This window comes from Phaethon aethereus, assembly GCF_964289735.1.
Source record: "Phaethon aethereus genome assembly, chromosome: 12".
Taxonomy (NCBI): Eukaryota; Metazoa; Chordata; class Aves; order Phaethontiformes; family Phaethontidae; genus Phaethon; species Phaethon aethereus.
In genome coordinates this window covers 7506183-7526092 of record NC_138588.1, presented here as the reverse complement: position 1 = coordinate 7526092, position 19910 = coordinate 7506183, and positions in this window count along the sequence as shown.

Here is a 19910-nt window from a genome sequence, read left to right as displayed (position 1 = left end):
ATTGTGGACGGATGGCTGCGGGAGCGACGGTGCGGGGCCATCCACCCGCAGACCTCCACCACCCCAGCGGGTGCCCTCCAGCACCCCGGCGGGTGCTTCAGCCGCCTTCCGCAGCAGCAAAATGAGCAGCTCCGCGCGCTGCCTTCACAGCGGGCCGGGTGGTGGCAGCTGGGGGGTCCCTGCCCGGCGGGGGCGCAGGGGATAATGGAGCTGCATCCCTGATTAACTCTGGCAGCGGCTGCTGAGTTAATTAGTGGTCAAATCTAGGATGCTGGCAAAATGGTATTACTAATTTGTCCGGGAATGCAGCTTGGAGCTGGGAGGGTTTGGAGTGAATTTTATCCGCGCTGTTAGTGAAAATAATTTTCAAGATCTTTCAAAACGAGTGTTTGAGCAGCAGATGCCACGACTTTTTCCACTGTGAAATTCCATTGTGAGATTCAATCTATGTGAGTTTTCAGTGCAGAGTCTTCCTACATGGCTTCATTTTGTATCCATCTGGTCCTGTTTGCTCATGTCTGGACCACCTTGCCCTTGCCAGGGGTGGCCATTCAGATTTAATCTTCCCACCGAGGGGGAACCTTGCTTGCTCCAAGCAAGGGAGATCAGGTTAAGCATGAGAAGCCCATGAGAGTTGCATAGAAATAATTCATGTACTGTGGCTGCAGCAGCAGAGGCTTGCTCTGATCAGCCATGCATGGTTAAAGCAGGTAACGGCAAAGATCTCTCAGGATCCAGCTTACATGCAAAGGGCAGGCAGGATCCACAAAGCCTTAGTAATTTTGCAGGGCTTGCACAGACTCAGAGCATCCCAGTGAGCATGCCTGGCCCTGCAGTTGGAAAAGAGCCGTTAACAAATGTTCATTATGATAGTAACCATTTAGCCATTGGCTTGTCTCCATGCGAGGATCTGTGCATCAGTGACTCTTTGTTTCCTGCCAGCTCCAGGTAGACAGATGTTTTCTTTGGGGGCGTTATGGAGACTGTAAATGGTTTGGATTAGGATACTGCTTCTGTGCTGTGCCTGCTTTCATCAGATGCTCTTTCTAAATGGCGTTGGAGATAACAGTCTTCCGAGTGGGTGATGGAAAAAAAAGGTGGAGTGCAAAGGGAGAAAGGGGGAAAATGGAGTTGCTTGCTCAGTTAGCTACTGAGCATGGAGGATAGTTTTTTTTTCTTTTTTCCCAGCAGTTGCTGAGTCAAGTGTGCATACTGAAGTTTACTGGACAAGCCCTTTCTGCATCCTTATGCAAAACATTTCTTGCTTGAAGATGGAGCCAATTACCGTGCAGGTATTTACCCAGCTCCAGGAGCCTGCCCGGCTCCCATCTATATTTCATGAGTCTCGACACGCCCCGGGGCTTGCTGCACTCTGCTCTGCCTGCAGTGAAGGGCTCCTCAACTGCAAAGGCAACGATGACTCAAGAAAAACACATGAACAGCTAAAGCTCCCTGGATTTACCTCCCCTGGCAGCCTTGGCCTTATCCCCTTAACGCTGGGTGGCATTTGGATGCTCTTTCAGAGCCCGCCAGCAGCCAAGCACATGCAGTAGCCGCCGGCTGGTGCTCAATCTACCTGCCATTAGGTGGCTGTAGAAAACAAGCTGCTCCTCCAATAACAGTACTAACCCCCTGCTGCCACGCTCTGGTGTCTTTTCCATCTTTAATTCATAGAAGGGTTAAAGCAAGGCCTCTTACATCTTCTGGTTCAGCTGTACAGTCAGCGCAGGGCTCTCACTTACAGGATACTTCCCAGCAGTTTGTCTTTGATTTCACAGCAACCCCAGTAATGAGATTTCTGTCTTTCCTCTTGAGGTCCTGTCCTTCAGCCCCAGAAATATTGCTGTCAGGAAGCTTTGTCTAAACTTCAGCATCAGTTTGAATTTCAGGCTTTCACACCTGCTGCAAATGCACCTGGCCAAGCTGATCTCTTATTCGGTGTGACCGGGAATAGATCAGTAGGAATGCAGCACCCCAGCTCAGTCCCCCAGGATGCTCCCCGGGCAAACCCAGCTCTGTTTGAGAAGTAGACAGGGTGGGGGTTTTTGACTCATTGGTTGCTTAGAAACTTTATTTTTTTTCCCAGTTTAAATGCCTTTCCAGCCAGTTCACACTCTCCTTGTTCTTGCATTCACGTTACAGTAGGAGCATTTTTTCATCCGTTTTCTCTTCCACTGCTCTGAGTGCAGCTGGGTCCAGCTGGACAGTACGGACCGTCTATTTACACTATCCAATGAAGACAATGTGTTAATGTGAAAAAAGAAGATCCCCATCTCTCTTTGGAGAACATGCTCCTTCCCTCTGGTCAAAGAATGTTCGTCCAAACGTTTTATTCTCAAAAGAAAAATTATCTATTCTGGACAAATTAGAAACATTTGAGGAGCAAATGTTCCTTTTTGTCCATTTTCACTGAAAATGACTGAACCTGCTGCAGAATTCTGAATCCTTGGGGAAAACCTGCCAAATTTTCAAGAAAAACATTGGCTGATACGAAGAAGTTTATTAGCATCTCTTTTTTCATAGAAAACTAGACTATTTTTGACCCTTTCTCCCTGCTTTATCTGCCTGAATGAAACAGACAAGCAAACAACGGAAAACACTTCAGACTCATTTTTTAATATTCAAGGTTATTCCCCTGGTTTCTAATAGAGTCGCAGTTTGTGGGCTTTCTTAGTCAGAATCATGTGGAAGAAACAATGTCTGTTCCTACCAGCAGAGCTATATTTTTAGAAGGGATGCAGAAAATAGAGATAAGGTTGTATTTCTTGAAGTAACGTGGTCTTTCCAGTGGTGCTCCCCTTTTCTTCTTTTTATTAATTTACTTTAGGATTGAAATACTGTGGGTCTTGACTGGTATTTGAACCCAGCTGTGCCTATGTGATTTCTTTATATTGCTTTTATTGCGGAAAGAACAAATGACACCTCGGAGTTAAATCTTCAGTCGTCCATAATGCAGCTTGCTATTCTTCCTGCTGGGATCAAGCCAAGGGAATAATCATGTTTATCTATGCAATGCATATCTCTGAGATCTGCAGCTCACATTGCTCTGGGATCCAAACCCAGGTGATTTTATGACAGCTAATAACCGCTGTAATTAGGAACCTAATGAAATATCCTCTGATCTACCCTTCTCAGAGTCAATCAGCTTAGGGGGCTGGTTTAGATTCTCCACCTCTCTCTTCACACAGTCACATGCAGCAAGGAAAGCATAGATGAGTTTTAGCATCCTTTGAAGTATTAGATACTGCTCATCAGCATCCCAGAGTTCAGGGATGAATAGACCAGCAGCATGAGCTGATGTGGCTAGTAAGTTCCTACAAAGTATATGGAATGTGTTTAAAAAAAAAAAAAATCACACAGAATGACTGAGCTGGAAAGGAGCTGGGAAGGGCAGGAAAGCTTTGCCACCTTCCAGCAGAGAAAGTCAGCGTTGCCTCAACCATCTGTAGCAGCGCAGCAGGCGATTTGCCAGGTTAGTGTTAAAGCGACTCGGAGACGGGTCTAATCTGTGGCTGGGGGCAGGTGCTGAGGGTGCTGTAGGATCCTGTAGAAGGATCAGCAGTTTTGCCTTCCCTTGGCAGCCAGGTTGTACCAGAAGGAATCAGCGCTGTCCGTGAGCCAAGGGAGCTCTTTGCGTGATGTCATGCTGCAGGGGAACCCCTTGCCGCAGAGACCTGCGGGCAGCGCTTCCCTCCTGCAAACCACACCAGGTGGGAGAAGCAGAAAGAAAAGTCAGGCAAAATTTCCCTGCCTGTACTGGGGCTGTGCGACCTTCAGACTGGCTCTCAGGGAGAGGTGGACACCCTGAGTGAGCTGGGCAGAAGTGGCTGTCGGTCTGGAGGAACAGCACTGAGGCACTCTTGGGATTATAGTGGGCAAATACCAGGGATGAATATTCACGGAGCCCCGCTATGTTTTGCAATCCACTGTACTGCGTAGCACACTTGTACTGGCCACCCATGTCTGACCACAGGGGAGTTGCCCCAGATGTGGTAACAGTCAGACACATAGCAGCAGACTGGGGACCCTCAGAGAGAAATGTTTTCTCGGCTTCCAACAAGTGAGAAGACTAATTTCTAAGCAGTCAGGTGAAGCTCTTTCCCAGAGAAAATCCTGCTCATCTCACAGTAAAAGTTTAAGGTATATTGCTTGCAAAGAGGAAATATCTGCAATCTTCTCAACCCTGCATCAAAATCTGGTACCCCAAATTCAGGCACTGTGCAGCTGGTGTTGAACAGAGACCTCCTGCAGAGTCTGGATCTCCACCATCCTTGGAAGAAGAGTCTTGATGAGGACAGTTGGCCAGGTGACACTTAGGAAGCAGGTAAAGCTGTCACCTGCACTCTGTAGAGGATGGACACTGCTTTTAGCCACCAACTGTTACAAGAGATATGGCTTTACTAAAACACAAAAAAACTATGATGGGCCAAATGTCTCACCTGGAGGATGTTGTATCTGGCTTGGGTTAGTTTGGAGGTGTAGGTTGGCTTGTTTTTTGCTCTCTAGCCCTGTGGAAAAAATAGTGTATCTGGATCCTACATGGTGGTGAACAGACTTGCACAGCAGTGCTTGGCAATGGAACGCAGGGAGCTGTGAATATCCCCGTGCCGTGTTAGGGCAGCTGTGGCCTGTGGCCCATGAGTGCCTCCACTGAGGGCCATGGGCCAGCCCTGGAGGAAAGTCTGGGCACCAGCACTGTAGACCATGGTGGTCTGGGCAGGACCCAGCCTCAGTCATGGTTTATTACTAACTATGGAAGCCTCCACTATGCAAGGCATGTCCAACCCTCCGCTTCTCCACAGGGAAGTGAGAAATGTGTTTTATCTGGAAATAAAAGATCCTTCCACAGACCAGTTTTAAAACCCATCTCATCCCAATCACAGCAGCAAACCCATTTACTATTGAATAGAGGCAGGCGGCACTTGGCCGTCTTCCAGCACCAAGCTTAAAACCCAACAGACACGTCAATGCCTTTCGCTCACAGCTCTGTGCCCATCACTAGATCCGTTTGTGGTTCTCACGCACACAAGAACTGCAGAGATGCAAAGCTGCCTTCATTCCATATTCATTACCTGGATTCCTCATATCTGCGCTTTGCAGGAGAAAGCTAACAAGTGAATTTAGCGTTCAGGGAAAACACCAACTTTACATCCCTGAAAACCAACCTCTTCTACAGCACAAGCACACCAGCTTACCCAAGCCACAGCCTTTTGGCTGCCCTTGTCCAGCTGAGATGTAATGTTGTCTGCCTCTGTTCCCAAGCATCTCACAGTATATTTGGGAGATTCCCAAAACGGGAAATAGAGACAGAGACAGCAGTTACACAGAGCCTTTCAAAAATTCTGTTGCAGAGAAAGAAATTTCTATATAAAATGTCCAAAATTAATTTGTTAATCATGGGTCCGTATCACTCTTCCTACCATCATTTTCCTCCAGGGATCTCATGCAAGCAAGAAGGAACTGTTCAGCTCTTGCACCTTCTGCTTAGCTTGCAGTGATGGGATCTGTTACCGCAGGCTTGGCACTGTGAGCTTCAGTGCTCTGGCTGCTTATTCCTGGGTAACCAGAAAGATGTATTTGTCACTAAAGTGCCAGCAGAAAGCAGTCTTTTTCCCGACCCAGGCTGGGTTAGATGAAAGGCTTGATATCCGCCTGCCATCTGCGGGCCATTCCCTGGCTCCTCATCAAGTAAGTCTGATGTTACACTTTGATAAATAACTTTTGATCATCATTTCCTTCTTGCTACTTTCTTCACCTGGGATATTCTATCCTCTTTCCCCTGAAAAGGCACTAGCATGGTCTGCCTTGAAGTATGCGTTACCACCTTGAAATTTGCCAGCTAATCCCCACAGGCTCATCATCTGGAGGACACCTGCTCTCACACTCCATTTCTTGCCTGCCTTCTCCTGTATATCATGCAGGATTCCTGCTTCTAGCAAAAGTCTTGAATTTATTTTATCTTAGGTTTAGTCAGGATGTGATAGGCTCTACTTCTCTCCTCCCCCTTGGGAACAGAAGCCATTTGCTGTGATAGCACTATCTTCTGGTGTAATTTCTGTGTGAGTAGACCCAATGTAGCTGGTCAAGGGAAAGCCATTTCACAGCCTTCCTGTTACTTGCTACCCAGGAATGACCACTCAGGGAACCCTCTAGCCTGGGATCCCTTCTCTGACAGTGGGCGCCAGAAAATACACCCAAGAAACTCCTCAGTGGGCAGTTATAGAATAACCTACACCAGGGTGAAGTTGTCTTCATTTTTGCCTGATGTCTTGAAGAAGAATTTATTTCTCCCAGTAGAAAAAAAGGTTTTAGAAATTCAGATGAAACTCATGCTCTCCTTTACCCTTAAATACATCCAGTCCCTACTTTCAATGCTGCCAAAGATTTGCCTTTTATTCCCAGGAGCCCCACAAGTTAGTGCGTAGGTAGGGATTTCCTTGTGCAGGATTTCAATCTCTTGCCTTTCAAATTTCCTGAATGTCTCTTTGTCTCCTATTACAAGACCACAAGCCCAACTCATTTACATTTTTAGGACAAAGAGACTGATCTTTTTCCTTTTCTTCCCTATTGCAAGAAAGAGTTTTCATGTCCCAGAGCATGCTTGGAAACAGAGCCCACAGTTGAGATACAAGGGGTAAGGAAGGCAGATATGGCATGGAGAACCCTCACCAAGCCTGCTGCCTCATCACGCCTTCCTTTCCACCCAACATGGAGCTCAGGTACGTGCTGATCTGCCAGCACAGACTTCACCCAGTCCAGAGAAGGCGTCTTGCAGAAGTGTTGCCAGCTGACTCGGGGTTGAAGGGAGGAACGAAAATAGAGCTCTGCGCAGGGCATGATCTCTAAAGCTGGGTGCGGATGGATAGTATCAACAGTAGGAGTAAGTGTGATCAACACATTTCAGGCTGCACTAGGCTGCACACTGCCAAATTCAGGCGTTCCCCTGTGAGTACTGGGGAAAGCAGGAGCTAGAGGAAAGCCCGCACTCTCTGATCCCACTCATCTGCTCATCAGAAGCCAGGTGGAGGGACACTGCTGTGGGGAGGGTTGGCAATAGGTGTACTCAAAGCCCAAATCCTGGCAAGCAGTCCCTAGCATGCTTTTCAAGAGTAGCTTTCCATGCTCTTTAAGGCCTGTCGTGCCTGGCTCTACAGCACACACAACATGGCCAGCTCTCCTAAATCTCAAGACTATCAAAATGACAGTCAAAACGATGGGCAGTCAAAACAACCCTAAGGAGCCTGGCGAGGTTTGATCTCAGTGCATCAGGATATGGCCTGGAAGCTGGATAATAACATGTTGACAGGTTAAATCCTCAGAAGGGGCCAAGTGCAGCTGCCCACTGCAACACGCCTGCTGACAAGAAGAGCTGTGATCCAGCTGAGATTTAGAGAGGCATGAAGGGGAGAGGGTGTCCCCGTGCCAAATAATGTTTTTGCAAGCAGGCTAAGGAGAAGTGGAGGCCAGCCGACTGTGTGGGAGAAGACAGCTGCCACAGAGGCACAGCCTTGAGTCCTGTCTGTTGGTGACATGCACCAGGGCACATGGTGACAGCAGCAGGGGGATACCCTATGTCCCTGACTCCCTGTGGGGAGGAAGATGCTGAGTTCCTCAATGCTTATCTTGCTAAATCTTGCTAAAAGCTATATTTCTCCATTAAAGTAACTTCCAGGGAGACTGCAGCTCAAAATTCTGCTGTACAGCCCCTTAGCAGGCTTGAGCTGGGCTTTGGGACGGGTGTAGGAGGATTCGCCTCATTTCAGCATCTGTGTGAAGGAGCACATTCAGACCAGGCACAATGAGGACCAGTCCCCAGGATCACAGGATCTCTGTCCTCCCAGCTGCCAGAGCAGTTCCTTTGCATGGAGACTCCAGAATTTCAGGTTCTCTCTCCATTGCCCTTCCATTTTTAGGGAGTCTGGTGGCTATTAGTGTATTTAGCATGTCCTCTTTGGGTAGAGCTGAACTAAGAGGAATGGAAGGACAGCTATGAAACAGGTGGAAGTAGTATTGATTCAGGTTAGAAATAGCACATGGGAGGTCATTCACAGGAGACTCTGTCCTTGTGAGGATAATTTCAAGATCACAGTGGTTTTGGCAAGGACAATCTGAAGCCCAGAAAGTTGAACTTTTGAGCTTTCCATCAGTGGTTACAAGATTCACTCTTCAATTATGCGTGTATTTCCTTTACACAATCTCTGATAGGTAGTGAAAGTCTGTTATTTCAGCTATTTTGCAGACAAGGAACTAAGCCTAAGAGTAACTAAATGTCTTCTCTAAGGTTAATCGAGCCATTTGTGACATTACAGAAAACTATATGGAGTTCTTGATGCTGCCCAAGATATTAAGCCATCTTTCCTCTAACAAAACCCATCTGAGTCCTGACAAATGGCTGTGCAGGCATGTGTTTTTCAAACTGTTTTCTTACCCTTTTCATATTTTACAGAATAATCACAGGTAAAACATAAGCAGAAGTAGCCTGAATTCAACTCTCCTGGCGTAAATTACCCTGACGGCAATTTGACTTTAACTCCCATCTGTACCGTCATGCCCCTACCCGCAAGCATGAGTCGCACTAAGCAATAAATAATAGCTAAATCCTTCTTCTACTTCGACAGGTGATTTTGAGCATTTTCTCTCTACATACATGAGCTGTGGTGCTATAGCCTGATGATGTATTATAGCTATTAATTTTGGGAGGTGCAGCTTTTTCATCATTAATGTTCAACCTGAACACAGGAATTTATTAGGCTGTTTGGGAGGCAAATGCACAGCCTTCTCACCACTATGAAGTAGTGTGTCTAATTGCTTTTCTTTTTTCCGCTTCTACTGGCTCAAAGCAGCATTGGTTTCCAAGACTGGGTACTCCAGCTACTAATTATGTTATGCCTTCTCCTCTCCCTTCCTTTCTGACCTTCACCCTCCCACCCCCTGCCTTCTCCTACCTCCTGTGCTATATCTCATGCTCTGCTGTTGCTTTCTCTCATTCTTTGGCTCCTGCAGTATCTGCTCCTTTTTTCAGTGGTTTCCACCTTTCCTCCTCTTCCTCTCCTATTCAACAGAAGCACAAATATCATTTCAGAACATTGATGTCTCATTTCAGTGAGACAGTAGGTGACGCATGGCACAGTTGAGAACCATGTGATATTGCCCAAGTTTAAGGCTCTGTGTAAATGAGCTGCTCTTGCAAAGGGAACAAGAAAGGAATATGGGATGCTTGGGGAAAACCACTGCCAAGCAATCCACTTTTTCATAATGCTAGGGGGCCCACTACATGTGCTTGAATTAGCTGTTCTCCTCTTCCTGTATAGTTCACAAAAAACTGCCAGAAGCTCTTTTGAGTTGAAAGTCTCCATATGGATATAAAACATGAGTATAAATGTAGCATTGCTACATGTGAGGTCTAATGTTACTGTTAAGTCAGTGCCAACATATTCCAGGCCCTATGGCAATTTTACTTTGTGCATCTAGTCAATCTTGCCTTTCTGCAAGATGCTCTTCAAGGTGCAGTCTCCCAGCTAAGACAGGCATTGCCAATTGCCTTCTTACAGAAGAAAACATCACTTTGTGGGTATGTTTTGTTTGTGCTGCAGTGATATATGTGATGCACATAGTGAATTTGATAACCAGACAATGAAATCTGTTGAATGATCCTGGATGCTACAAAGTTCAGGTGTCCTCAGTACTGTTTCATATCCCCAAAAATGGTCAAACTAATCAAAATGCTATGAAAATGAGTGGAGCAAAAGCAGTTTCTCCAGTATTTTCACTGCTACATAACCTTGAAAGGAGTCTCAGAGTGAACATCTCTTTAAATCTGCTGCTGCTTGCACTTGTATTTCTTCACAGGCGAGGTGCATAATGAACAGTGCATTTGCAATTTTGAAAGCTCTTGTGGCCACAAAATGATCGTATTGGAGGGCTTACACAAAAAAGAAAAAGGATGAATTCAGTTTGAGAACCACCCCTCTTTCCTGGTCTCAGTCTTCGCATTGTAATAACCACGTTCCTCGAACTTGATCGTTGAGCAGCCCCATAGGGAAACTTAAGTAACGGACCTATTAAAGAGCATGATGGAAGAATAAGGTTGGCTGTGACTGCGACAGGCTGCAGCACGGGGGATTTCTTGGAATGAGCCTGAATTCTAGCATGGCCAGGGCCCTGGTACACTTCATTGGAGCCGGCAAGCAACTATCTCTAGAGACTGATGCCTGAGCATCCTGGGCTGGGAAAGAGCTGCTCCTGACAGCAGGAACGGTTCCCTGCAGGGACATCTCTCAGCCTGTGGAAATGTCTCTGCTAGAGCCCTTTCTTAACATGCTCTAATACCATGGTGGAAGACAGGAGACAACAACCCTGCAAGGGCTGTTGTGAGGTGCATTAAATGATTCGTCCTTCTGCCTCCGGTTTCTGGGGAGGTTTGTTGGTCCCCCAGCAATGGGAAGGTGATCACGGACAATAACTGATGATGCTTTTCAGTATCTGTCTATCTGCAACACTGCAGTCATTTCCCATCTGAGGTAGAAGATGATGAGACATTGCACCCTGGCCACAGCAGTGTGGTAATTCTGGGCAAAGAGTGATTTTGTGGCACAACACCCTGAAGACACCTTGACGGCATGGAGCCAAAGGAGAGGGGGAGCTTCAGGCTTCAGCAAGGCAGAAAGGTGGGAAGGACAAAAGCAGGGAGTGCTGGGAGGGGAACAGACACAGCAGACATGGACATTCCTCTATTAGCTAGAGGCAGGAGAAAGAATGAGGTATTTAAAAAAGATACTTGCTCAAATAAAATCCCTTCTGAAAGAAAGCAGTATTCAAAAATCACTCAGGGTTGTGTCTGCTTTCATGACTCTGTCACTGGAGCAAATCTATTCATCACAGCCATGTATTAATGAATTAGTTAATTAAGTGGCTCATTATTTAATAGCACAGATTGCAAGTGTGATGAAATAAAAGTCCTCTCTGTAGCTAGAGGCACATCTTTGCCAATAAGCTAAGCAGTTCATAGTTAATCAGGCGTGTTTGCTGTCTGACACAGGCAGAATTCGCTGAATTGCAGGCAGTTTATTTCCAAGGTTATTGCTTGCACTCATCTCTGGGAGCTTGTCAGGGCCTCCAAGCCCAGTGAGGTTAGACCTAATAAGCTGTCCAAGGGCAAACACACATAAAAGTGTTCAAACTCATTAGAGGGCACCAGGGCACCATTGTTTCTGAATCAACACCAAATTACCTATTGGTTTATGCTGCCAGGTGCCCTGCTGACAGAGAGGTTGGTTTATTAATAAGCAGTAAAGCCCCGAAGACTCTATCTCTCTGCGATGTTTAAAAAGACAAGGACATAACAGATACATGCGCTGGATGTTTGGCACTGGCATGCCTTCCCCAGGTGATCTTGGGAAAGCTTCTTCATTTACATCTACATTGGGACATCTGAGTATTCCTTGGTGTCCCGGTCAGGGTTTGTGCCTCAGCTCCACATTAGGAAAAGATTTGTGGGGCAGGAACACTCCATCTTTCTCTTGGTCATCACATCAAAGGTAGCTGGGTGTGAAGGCCTTAGCTTGCTGGTCTACAGGGGCCCTGGGAGTATGGGACACAGTGCACAGAATTTAAGTTTCAGTGCTCAGATGAAGCTTTGGTCTTTCTCCACCTCAGGTCATGATGTGCAAAACAAACCTAAGAACTTTTCCCAGCCTTGCATGGGAGCTGTATTTTCTCAGCTAAAGATTGTTAATCTCAGTAAGATGGCCAAATTCCAGTTCAGGCATATGCATTTCTAAAGTTTTCTTGGGTAAATTATCATCTCCACAAAATTCTGGCACTCAAAACCAGACACTCCTCTCCCACCAGTCCTCCTGCTGTGATTCTCCCCCATCATCCATGGTTTTGTTCTTTTCCCCTTTACCATCTCCCTTCTGACTAAGCTCTCAGCTGTGATTTCTCCCTGTTTTTGCTCCTTGAGGCAAGTCTGTTCATTATTTATTAGCTACCATACTCTTATACCATCTGTCTCAACTCATTATCCATACTCAGCTTGTCAAATTGACCTTTTATGGCCTTTCTCTGGAATCCTAATGTGTAGTCTGTCCCTCCTTATATAGCTTTGTGCTGCTAAGCCATCGCTTTCCAACTCCTACTGTTAAACATTCTTCTCGATATCTCACGAACACCCAACTTGCTAGTCTGTGTCCTTAACTTCAGAAAAGCTGTTTATTCTGCTTGACTGATGCTTGTTCCTTGTTTCATCTGCTACACGTTCACTGTGCCAGCTTGCTGCAGCACATACTGTCTTAGATATGACCTTTAAAGCATCTGCACCAACAGAATACCAGGCTTTAAGATATAATCTCCCTTTAACAATCTGGGGTACTTTCTGTCCCTTAGTTCATAACATAACATGGTGGGTCGCAACTTAAGTTCAGCCCATAGCCACTTTGCTCTGAAAGTCACCACCACATAAGGCAATGCCATTTTAGTGCCCAATGTGCTGGAAACTAGAAATCTCCCCCAGTGCGCTCTGGATAGGTTAGTATGAAAACGTGTAATGGCACTAGAGCAGCACAGCCAGATTCTTAACATAAATCAGGATAGTCCAGTCAAACACAACTGAACTATCTGTGTGCATACCACATCCAGCTCTGCCCCCAAATTCACGAGGTGTTGTAAATGCTTCATCTTCAAACACGATAGCTTCTTTTCGCAGACAATGTGTTGCTGTAGCAAAGTAATGCAGGGCTCCAGGACCACATCACACAGTAGGTATTTTGCTATGGTGGAACAAAATATATACAGTATGCGCATACACAGAAATGTGTAAAAGCCACCACAGATCAATAGAGATCATGCAGAAACTGTAAGACAACTTAAGTTCAATAGACTCTGTAGCAGAGAATTTTGAACTAAAATGCTTTCTCTGTTAAATAATTAATCTGATCTGCTGGTAGCACGCTAAATTGCTTCAGCTCTGTTTTCCCCGCATTTCTCAGTATACCAAGGCATTGGCACCAATCTTCTTCCAATCCACAGCGTGGGCAAAGTGAATAAATGAGTCCTGTCCCAGAGACCCCAAAAGCAGCTTGGAGCAAATCCATGATTGTTACACCAAACAGAGGACTTCTACCTTGCGTGTCCTACCTATGCTGCAGGGGACCAACCATTGGTGGCATCTGTACTGCTGAAAGCCAGTTCTTTGAACCAGATGATTTCAAGTCAATGACTTTCATATATCTTGCTCTTCTTTTCACTCACAGCTACTAATACAGAATCTGGCACAGGTAGCTTGCTTAACAAGCTCCATGGAGAGTTTTTGAAGCTGTGTTACATATCTATCAAATAATTTCTTAACAATAAGAAAAAGTCTCAGAGAAACTTGTTTTTATCCTTAGTTTTCACTTAATGCAGCGCGCTCCTCTGAAGCCACAGAAGACACCTCTTTATCCAGAGTTCAAAGAAAATCCTTTTTAAGGTAGGCCCTGTTACAGGCTTTGATTTTTAAAACTCTTGTTGTCCAGACCCAGTTAGCCTCCTGTAAGTATTTGCAGCCACAGCTAATTGTTGTAGCCATTAACACATATCTTTGCACCCGAAAAACATATGCCCATATATTGACATGCCCACACACATAATCATGTGTCTTTGGTGGCAAGGTAGCTCCTTTTTGCTTCCAGCTACCATATCACTGATTAAGAAAATTAGAAAACTCACATACCCACCTTGATTTTTCTGAAAAAGAACAGAAGAGACCTAAGAAATTACATCTGGAGCTGACATTCCTCCAGATTCAAGGGGTTTCCAACCTGGGACAGTGATATGGTCCTCTCTCAAGAATGCTTGATGACCATGGTTTCTTTTGCATATCATTTACAAGAACAAATTTTACTTTCAATCTTGTGAGACTGGAGAGGGAATGGGAGGGATCAGAAGGAATTTTTTTCCTGGTAGTATATGTAGTGCTCCCTCAGCTGGCTACAACCATGTATGAACTTACATCCCAAGGGCTCACCAGTACTTCCAAAAAAAAGAGACCAGGCTTTCAGCTGATTAAATCACACTGATTCACTGGCCAGTGTTCCGATCTGAGAACATTCTACTGGAAATTCCCCAGGGACTCATTTCTCATCACCACCACCTGATTAGGATATTTGACGGAAAAGCAAGCTAAGGAAAGTGACTGCTGGAGACCTGCAAGATATGTGACCTATTTTGATACAACCACCCCATTAAATAAGTCAATAATTTTATTTCTTTTTTTTTTTTTGACTGAGTGATGTTCCCCACAGCCAACTTCTTCTGAAAGTTTTTGAGAGTCCTATACTCTGAGACTTTTCTCTCTGCTGTTTATTATTTTGGCAGTGAAACAGAGTTGCAAAAAATCAAACAAGAATTAGTAAGGGTAAGGGCTGAGGACTAACAGAGATGGCCTGAGATGGATTTATAATCCTTAGATACGAAGGCAAGAGCTGATGTTATTATTAAGCAGTAAGTGTCATTTTTTTCCACAGCTTGTGGATCAATATGTCAAGGCTTCCATCCTTCCTTGGCCATTTCCACCCTTATTCTGAGCACAATTTGGGCCATAAACCACCATCCCTGCTCCCTGACTTATGATTTCCCTTGGTTTCTGCCTCTCTGCTTTAGAAACCCCCTCGTTTCCTTTTTTGAACTTCGTTCACAAATAGATTCTCTCCAGGTCTTGCCACTTTTCCCTCTGCAGGATCCTTGCCAAGAACCCAGCCTTGCCATCTGTCCAGGAAAATGGTGATACTGCTCAGCTTTCTTCTGGATGTTGAATCATATGGCTGCAGCCGCAACGTTAATGTTAGCAAAAAAAGAATAATCAGAGCCCTGTGGAAGAAAAACCCTTTTCTGCCTCACAGCACAGAGGTCAGATACTTTTAGTCATATGCATATAACTAGCAAGATTACTTTTGCTACATTATATTTCTCTATATTGCCTGCTTAAAGATGCACCTGAGAGAATATTATATCCATGAAAGTAAATTAGAGAGTTTCTGATGCGATTTTTGTTGCGAAGAAAATGCCAGCTTTTCAAAACATGAATTTTTCAGGGGAAAAAATTCGATTTCAACAAATGTTTTCGATAAAAAATGGATCAAGCAGCTGACACGCTGGCATTTCTCAAATGTTTCATTTTCAGTTTGAAACATCTTTCCACGAACCTGCTTTTTTTTTTTGGTGGCAATGCAAAGGGCAACAATTTACAGTATAAGATGAAACATTTTTAATGGACCTGATCTGAAAGTATTAATTTTGTGAATTATGGGGTTGCAGACTAATTTTTTTAGTTTGTTTGTTGGTTTTGGTTTTTTTTTTATTTATACTGGTTGGAAAGAAGGAAAGTTTCAAAGTTCTCCTGGGGGAAAATAGCAGTTTTCTTGGTTAAAAAAAAGGCTAGGCTGCAAGAGTTCAGTGAAAACCCGACAAGGACCACAACAAACCATGTACTTTTCCTGCACCCCAGCTGTGAAGCAGGGAGCACAGGGACCTCTTTTCTCCAGTTTCTGGTTTATTCAGGCTTTTGGGGGCACAAGTTGCCATCTATTCATAGAGCCACAGCTGCAAGGGCTTTGAGCAGCCAGTCCACAATTCACACCAGAGGAAGGCTGCGCTGTTCCCACGTGCTGTTGAGAGGGACACAAAAATGTCAAGAAGCCAAGTGACAGAGCCAAGGGTGCTCAGTCTGCAGCACAGAGCTGTGTCCCAGGCACTGCAACACTTCATCTCCTTCTAGCACCATGGAGATCAGAGCTTGCTGCAGTCCTCAGTCTGTCTAATAATATTCGTGTAATTGTTGGCTGCCTGAAACCCAGGATACTGCTCCCCTGGGAGCTGTGAGTTAAGCATCTCAAAAATCTGGTCCTTCATGTATACAAATGGATCCATCTATTGCATCCTCAGAGTCTGAGATTGGAACTTCACAAAAACCTATCTATCTGCACCATTTCCTTTCAGCAAGAAAAATTTCCTCTCAGAATATTTTTTTTTTAATACAGTCAGCTTTGTGACTGCAGAGTGTCCTTATGGTCACTGCAGGATCTGGGCATCTTCCCATTGCTGCCAGCAGAAAGCAGCTCTGGGGGTGAGGATGTTTTGCTAGAGAAGTTGTCCTTCAGGCAGAATATTAAACTGCTCTGCCATCTGTTTTACAGGGATTATTCTGGTGAATGCTAAAGATCCCTTGAAAGCATTTTTATAGCATCCCTGTACTGCTCTGTATCCTTAGTGTCCACATAGCCTCTCCCTTCAGCTGTTGACTTTGAGACCTTTCCCCTTCTGAGCGTGCAAAGGCAAAGGGAAGGGTCTGGATGCCCGCGCCCAGCCTTGGCTCCCTCCCCGCTGCACACATACGCGCACCCACAGCTCCCTTCAGCTCTGGCTCCCGGGAAGCGACAGCCTTGCTGCCTTTCCTTTTCCAGAAACACCCTCATGGCCCAAGATTCAATGCATTTCATAAGAAATCACCTCTCCATAACTGCCTCGCTCACTAGTTTGCTAAAAGATTTGTTCTGTGATAGAGCTCAGTTCTGACAAGCGCTGGAATCTTCACGCTTTCTTCATTTGGTGCCAGGTACAAGACACTCACCCTTCTCCGCATCCCCTCCAAGCTCTGCTGCCCTTCAGCCCACAGTTTATCCCCTGAGCATGCCAGGCACCTCCCTTACATGCTCTTTCACAGGGGCAAACGCAGGTGTTAAGCTACTTTTCTTAAAGGTCCCTTTTCCTAGAGTAGATATGGTTTCTATTGTGAGTCTATCCAAGACTTTAGGTTACTATTTTAAGTTGCAGCGCTCAAATGACCGAGTTCCTGGCTAAGTATGCAACATCTGAGCTGACTGAAGAGCTAAGGAGTGCAAGCAATCTGTAAGGTGAATAATGTGTATTAAAGAGTTGCTGTTAAATAATTTGGAGTGTGCAAGATACAGGACTAAATGAAGGTTGCTTGCTAGCATCAGGGTAACTGATGAGATGGACTGTTTGGTGTGGAAATAAGATTACAGTAAATATCAAGCAGAATATAGAGGAAAAGCTACAGTGCAAAAATTACTTACAGGGGAAGAAAAAGCAAGGTAATGTGTTGAGAAATGGGTACTGTGCTGTGGAGAATTACAAGTGAGGAAAGGAACTGTATTCCCAGGTACTTTAGGTTTTTGTCCCCAACACTCAGTTTAATGGGCTACTTTAGGGACGCCCAGAAGAGGCTTTCCTGCCTCTGCCCCTCCCTCCCCTGCAGACTCTGCCCGATGGAGCCTTACATTTGTTGTGTGTTTAAACCTCACTTGCACGTCTCAGAAAGGTAGCTGTCAGCTTAAAAGGGCCCAAGGTTGTAACAGGCTCAGTGTGATGTGTGTATTTGTCTCAAGCTCTCGTGCATCAGTGTGAAGGGTAATTATAGCAGTCCCAGCCTGCAGTCTTTATGAGAAGTTATGATTTCACATCTAAATGCTAAGTGGGGCTGCTAATATAAGTAGGTGCAACTCAGCCTGAGTGGAAGGGTGTTACAGAGTCAGGTCTAGAGAGAATCAGCTTGTACATATGCGGCAATGAAAGGAAACAAGTAAGTAGTGTGAAGTATCAGAGTAAAGCATTCAGGAGTCCTAAGTTACAGCCTGCCTCTGGGCACTGCCCCTTCTCCTGGGGTGATCCCATAAAATATCCATCCTACAAACCGAATGGGAACCCAGTGACTGTTATTTGCCATGACCTTTTTTTCTGAATTACATGTTCTTCCCGACACAGGTGGCTGTCACTTGCCTGTGAGAGTCGTCAGCTCATGCCATTATTTCCTATGCTGCCCAAGATGTAAGTGATCCCATACGGTAAATAACAATCTTTGTGTATCAGTGAAAGGGCATGGATGCTTCAGCTGGTCTTTTCTCAGTTTGTAATCTTCTTTGGTCCCATTATTGTGGAAGGCAAAGAGTCCAGCTTCCAGCCTTGGCAGCTTTTTAATAGAGAACAAAAAGATTTCCAGCACTTGGTCTTCAAGAACACACTTTCACCTTTTGAAAAATTAACTGTAAGGCTAGGGGTGAGGTCTGTGGAGATGCGGAATCTGATCAGTTCTGTTATATTATTATTATTATTATTATTATTATTATTATTATTACTACTGCTACTGCTACTGCTACTGCTACTGCTACTATTACTTCATTTTCTAAGACTAGTTTTCAATCCACTTTTGTAGCAACCAGAAAGGGACAAAACCAGTGAGGTCACTGCGCTTCCTGCTCCCATGTTTGAGATTGCTTTGAAACATAACCTGCCAATAGATGATATTTAAAGACTTCCAAAGCGAGGTCTAATTTTCCTTAGCACATATTGTTCTTTTTTCTTTTTTTTTTAGAAAAGGCTCTTTCCTCTATTTTTCAAAAGAAAATATGTCTCTGTGGAACTAAGTTTTTACTGCCTTGGAGAACATGATGTTCAGTCATGACACAAATCTTTGTGTAATCAAGAAAGTTACTTCAAGACTGGGAGGTTCTGAGACTCAAAAGCACTCTTGGATTTTTTAACCATTAATGGTGACACTCCAGCATGGAAACAAGAGCTGTAAAACCCACTTAAGTGCTTCTGATGTATGTCAAATGGATTAACTCCCCTGCACAGTAACACCTCTATTGTGGATGTAAATGCTTCTCTTTACTGGTACCTGCACTGTAGTCTCCTGATTTTTCTAACCTGATGAGAATGCCTTTGGGATTTTTTTCAATATATTTTTTTTTTTACTTTATTGATTGCTCTTTTTCAGCCCTGGAAGAATGCCCTGCTGCCTTTTTAACTTCATGCAAAATGTATTGTGTGATTCAGCATAAAGAAAGGGAAGAGGAAACACGTTGAATGCAGTGACAAATGGCAGAGGGGTCAGAGGAAAGGATGATTCTCTGGAAGGGCGTGCAGAGGCTGTGTCGTAATTATATGCCATAAATATATGGGTACAGAAACAGAAATGCAGGGGAAGCTTTTATGAAGTTTCTTGGAGCAGCTTAGGCAAGGCATGGCCATGACTCCATGCAGAGAAGCCAAGCCTCTGTTCTTCCTTTTATCCTGAACATTTGAGCTGCGAAAAAATCACAGCATTTGCAGGAGTGATGCCCTTCTGAGCATTTTGTGAGAGTGTTTCTACTGAATTTGTCCTCTGAAGTCATTTTAGCTGCACGTTGTTTAAACCCATAGTATCGGCCAAATAAGATCCCAAAGTGCAGAGGTAGCACTCTTATTTACGGTGTTTGTGTTTGAGTACACTTCTATAGGTCAACTGGCTGCATAGGTAACAATGCCCACATCTATACAGACATGTGCCTGCCCATGTTATTTCATAGCTCATTTACACTTTATTTAGGCAACTAGCTCAAAGCTTAAAGTGAAGTTCACATTTTGTGCATGCCTATGCTGTGCTGGCTCCTCTAGCGTGACTCTACTCAGATTCCCACGTGAGTCTCCTTTCAAACTCCCTGTCTACAGCTGTGTGCAGCAACAAATGCAGAAGAACACTGGAGAGCCAGCTGGCTGAAAACTGCTTGAAAAATAATGGAAATCAGGTGTCCAAAGTGAAAATTTGTTTAGCTGTGACTTAACTTCCCTTGGTTTTCCCTGCAGAAAACAACAATTCCATATTAGCTTTGTTTTTTGCTCTCTCTGAAAACCATCCTCCATTGATGGTTAGATATGGGAAGAACACAGCTTGGTGTGACTTTCGGTGACTTTATCTTGGCAGACACTGCATGTCAGTTGTGCATCTGTCATACAGACAGGGAGACACTAGGGAAAAAAAAAAGCCATTAAATAAAATTAGGTTTAGGATCTGGATGAAGAAGAAAACCAAGCTCATATTTTGTGTCATTATGATATTAGGCAGTTGTAGGTACCAGGGATGAGTGTGCTCTGGGTAG